This window comes from Limulus polyphemus, unplaced genomic scaffold (genome assembly GCF_000517525.1).
Source record: "Limulus polyphemus unplaced genomic scaffold, Limulus_polyphemus-2.1.2 Scaffold12831, whole genome shotgun sequence".
In the NCBI taxonomy this organism is placed as follows: domain Eukaryota; kingdom Metazoa; phylum Arthropoda; class Merostomata; order Xiphosura; family Limulidae; genus Limulus; species Limulus polyphemus.
In genome coordinates, this window is record NW_013678441.1 from 5191 (window position 1) to 10390 (window position 5200).

Below are 5200 nucleotides of genomic sequence, written 5' to 3' on the forward strand. Positions count from 1 at the left end.
ACTGCCATCTCTTATCGTAAAATCTAACTATTTCCTGTTATTGATTATTTATTATAGTTTCATATCATGATAATAGATGGCGAGTCTGTGGTCTTTTTTTATTAATTTCAATAATAGTGGTACAAAGATATTCATTAACTGTAATTATAGTATCATTAATCACTAATTTACTTACTATTTTCTGATTTTGCTGAAGAAGAAGTTAATGTATTTCTAACCGTTCGAAGCCTGTAAATAAAATGTTTTGTTTTTTGTCAACCGTCTTCATTTTTATTATTGAAGAATTGCAGTTCCTTTTTATACTTTTTTCTAAAATAATATTATTTAGGTAAATTAAAACTTCTATGTGAAATTTAAACTTGTAATATGAAAAGCCTGTGGTGTTAAACTTATATAATTATTGTATATATATTTATTGATGGTAAAATGTTCCCGAGAAGGAAAAATATCTTTTTCTTTTAATTATCTGACATTTTGTGATTGTAATACTGACGTTTGAGCACGTGGTTTGCAAGATGGTGTAAATTGAGAATTGCATCATTTAGACTGAATTTTTGTATTTATGTTGAATTAAGCTCTTTAATTAGGAAAGCTGTGGCGTACAAATGTGTCAAAAAAAAATGTCTGTTCTATTTTGTTGAAAGAACATATTGGAGAAGTCGTTCAAAACATTGGAGCATGTTTGATGAAGAACGGTTATTTGCCATTACTGTAGCTGACTTAGTTATTAAATCAGATTATTGATTCGAAGCTTCCGCTATCAAAAGGTAAGAAGAAAATATTGGTCTTATTTTAAAGTTATATTTTGTGGTGTATTAAGAGTGACTGAAGCTTTTAATGGTGCTTGAGCTTTTTGTTCTTAGTAATTTAGTTCCTTTTGAAAACGTTGCCAAAAGTTTCGTGCTATTCATTATACAGTTTACAAAAAAAATCAAGTCCAGTGTCTCTTACACAAGCTACAAATACAAACCACATTTATGTTAGGTATCTGTTTATAGCATTATCGCTGAAACCCGAAAATGACACTTGTAGGATAGTACTAGGACCATTATAACTTATCTTACATCAATGATCAAGAAATATGAATATTCTTCGTAATTAATAGTAATAAGGTAGTAGTAAAAATCTGTAAGTAAAAAGTGAAAAACTTATTGCACTGACAGCCTTTATTATTGTATAAAAACTATGTATTATATTCTTAGAGTACACTATGGTTTTTATACATGTGGATCTCACGAGAGATGAGAAAGTCCAGCACATGGCCTGAAGCTATATGTAAATTAAAATTTAACCAAGCTTTAATAAGTTTGGTTTATGTTAATTAAGTAACCATGTAGAAAGTGTATATGTACTAATAATGTAGCTACAAATACAGCTACTTGATAGTAATGATATTTATTATAGTATTGTATTTTTGATGGTAAAATTACATCTTTGTCTTAGGTCACAGTCCACTGTCACTGTCAGGACGTCCAGTTTACTGGACCAACAAATAAAATAATGTTGTCATCTTAGGTCACAATTTACTGTCAGAATAACTAGTTCACTGGGTCAGCCTGTAAGATTAGGTCATTGTCCTAGGTAATGATACATTATTAGAATGTCCAGTTCACTGGACCAGCAAGTAAAACTTAGTCATCATCCTAGGTCACAATCCTCTTTCAGAATGTTCAGTTTAATGACCCAGTGAGTGTAAGCTTGGCTGTTATCAAAATGTTCCTTTTATCATCATATGTAAGGTATCAGGTAAAATTAAGAAATTTGTGGCTACATAACTGTGCCTGATTTTATTTTCTTTAAAAAAGCAACAAAAAAGGTTTAGTATGGAAAGGTTGTTGTTGTACACATTAAATGTTAATCAAGCACAAAGATAAAAGTTTCTGTTTTCTCCAACAGTGTTATGGTATGTTTTAAATAAGTTTGTGGCTCCAGTGGAAAGTAATTGAATTTTTACCTGTTTACATATTTTTAACAATGACATCCCTGTTTGAAAATCAAAAAACCAGATTCATGCATGGAAAATAGGGTTTGCAAAAATATATTTTATTTAATATGACTTATACAAGTTACATCCAACTGACCATTTTTTATGATGGAATTTGTTTTAAGACATAACATTTTACTAAGCCTCTTTATAATCATAGCAAATTTATTATTTTTTAAACATAATCATTGTCAGTTGTATATATGAACTTTAAAAAAAGACCATTATATTGAAATACCACGATGGGATAGTTTTGAGTTTGTGCATTTAAGCATACATTTACTTTTAGAAAACATTATTCTGTAGTTTTGTCATAAAATAAAAGTTATTGCTGACTGGAAAGTCCAATAGTGTTCTTTACAGAAATGGTACTTGACTGAAGCAGTCAGTGGGTGTACAAAAACAGTTTTTGTATGATTAACAGGTTACTAAACGTTTTATTGAAAACCAGATTGACAAATAAGAAGTATGTGCCTCCTGCCCACTACCCCACCAGTGATGTGGTAAATAAAAGGATACTAAGGACGTTTTCTTACAACATCAAAAATATCAGCAGTACAAAACAGTTTTTCTTAATTTTACCCAGAAGAGCAGTTTAAAATGTCGTTGTCAGCTGGTGCTTTAAGAAATATTGTCAGATACTTTTTAAAAAATGGGGGGGAGGGGGTAATTATTTTCATTCCAGTATAGAGGATTGAAATAAATATTTGTTTGACAACAAGTTATAAAACTCCAATAAAGATTTAATACTTGGATGGTATATAAAAAAAAATGTTGATAATATTTTATAGTATTAACAGGTCTGAACTTTTTAAATTCAGTGATTGATACAAAACAGTTATAATTTAATCTAAAAGATATACTGTAATTTTTTAATTAAAAATTCCTCTTATGTCAGACTTAACTGTGACATGCATGTCTCTGGATGTAGTCCAGCAGTTGTAATGTTTGAATAGCATTTTTTGATTAAAACATTTATTTAACTAAATAATTGTCTTCAACTTTTTTATAATTGTTGTACATGGAATTTTACAAAAATATAAATTTGAATACAGTTGTAATTGTTTGTAGTTAAGCACAAAGCTATACAGAGAGCTATCTGTTCTCTGCCCAGCATGAGTATTGAAACCAGGTTTCTAGCATTGCAAGTCCCCAGAGGTAACGCTGTGCCACTGGGGGGGGGGGGGCTTTTTAATAAAAGTACTAGAAAATTACAAAACCGTTCAAAGTCAAATCAAATAGAAATTGTAAAATCGGGACAGTTATCTTCACTGTAAATTTTACTAATTCCTTTGGATTTAATTTGGTTTTAATTTGATTTCATCTGAAGTATACGGCGTTGCAAACTAAATTATTATATATTGCAACTAAAAACTAAATCTGAATAACAGTCATTTCATTATCAGCCTAATAAAAGAAATATTTATAATTCTGTTCATATATTATGGCAAAAATAATTACAAGACGGAATTAGTTCTGAATAACGGTATTTCTAGAAAGTATTTTAGATATTTAAATATATTTGAAATAAAAATAAATGCAAAATAAAAAGTTATTATTAAATATTAATATTTATCAAAGCTATTTTAAACAAATATTTACATATAGTGGAAATAAATGTAAAATAATTTGCTAGAAATAATATTAGGTCTGCATATTATCATTTATGAAAAGTATTTTAAATAAATATCGTTAAAAAGAACTGGTTTAGTTTAAATATTTTCTCTTGTAGTTGTTTGGATGCTAAAGAATCGGATGGCACTAAAAACAAAGCCTATTATACAGAAAACTATTTTGCCTTTATAATAAAAATGAAGACGGTTGACAAAAAACAAAACATTTTATTTACAAGGTTCGAACGGTTAGAAATACATTTACTTCTTCTTCAGCAAAATCAGAAAATAGTAAGTAAATTAGTGATTAATGATATTATAATTGTAGTTAATGAATATCTTTGTAACACTATTTTCTTGCTAATGTTCATTGAAATTAATAAATAAAGACCACAGACTCGCCATCTATTATCACGATATGACATTATAATAAATAACCAATAACAAGAAATAGTTAGATTTTACGATAAGAGATGGCAGTAAATGCTTTCTGATTTCGTTAAAGTTAGGTTTTTGGTCAAGAGATGGCGGTGATGCTGATCCGAAATTTTTGTCAACCGTCTTCATTTTTATTATTGAAGAATTGCAGTTCCTTTATATACTTTTTTCTAAAATTTTATTATTTAGGTAAATTAAAACTTCTACGTGAAATTTATACTTGTAATATGAAAAGCCTGTGATGTTAAACTTATATAATTATTGTATATATTTATTGATGGTAAAATGTTCCCGAGAAGGAAAAATATCTTTTTCTTTTAATTATCTGCCATTTTGTGATTGTGGTTTGCAAGATGGTGTAAAGTGAGAATTCATCATTTAGACTGAATTTTTGTATTTATGTTCAATCAAGCTCTTTAATTAGGAAAGCTGTAACATACAAATGTGTCAAACAAATAACAATTTCTGTTCTATTTTGTTGAAAGAACATTTTAGAGAAGTCGTTCAAAACATTGGAGCACGTTTGATAAAGAAAGGTTCTTTGCCATTACAGTTGCTGACTTAGTGATTAAATCAGATTATTGATTCGAAGCTTCCGTTATCAAAAGGTAAGATGAAAATATTGGTCTTATTTTAAAGTTATATTTTGTGGTTTATTTAGAGTCACTGAAGCTTTTAATGGTACTTTAACTTTTTGTTCTTAGTAATTTAGTTCCTTTTGAAAACGTTACCAAAAGTTTCGTGCTATTCATTATACAGTTTACAGAAAATCAAGTCCAGTGTATGTTACACAAGTTACAAATACAAACCACATTTATGTTAGGTATCAATTTATAGCCTTATTGCTGAAACCCGAAAATGACACTTGTAGGTCTTATTACTATTAATTACGAAGAATATTCATATTTCTTGATCATTGATGTAAGATAAGTTATGATGGTCCTAGTACTAGTAGTAGTAAAAATCTGTAAGTAAAAAGTGAACAACTTATTTTACTGACAGCCTTTATTTATTATTGTATGAAAACTATGTATTATATTTTTAGAGTACACTATGGTTTTTATACATGTGGATCTCACCAGAAATGAGAAAGCCCAGCACATGGCCTAAAGCTATATGTAAATTAAAATTTAACCAAGCTTTAATAAGTTTGGTTTATGTTAAT

At 28.5% G+C, this 5200-nt stretch overlaps 1 long non-coding RNA gene across 1 annotated transcript in view; it reads left to right on the forward strand.

Annotated features, from left to right (window-relative positions):
- Positions 1–4672, forward strand: part of LOC111084014 — a 6286-nt gene extending 1614 nt beyond the window's left edge. Inside the window, exons 2-3 of the long non-coding RNA XR_002609361.1 lie at positions 645–767; positions 4521–4672. This is a non-coding gene — a long non-coding RNA (uncharacterized LOC111084014). The remainder of the gene's footprint in view (positions 1–644; positions 768–4520) is intronic.
- Positions 4673–5200: the final 528 nt, after the last annotated feature.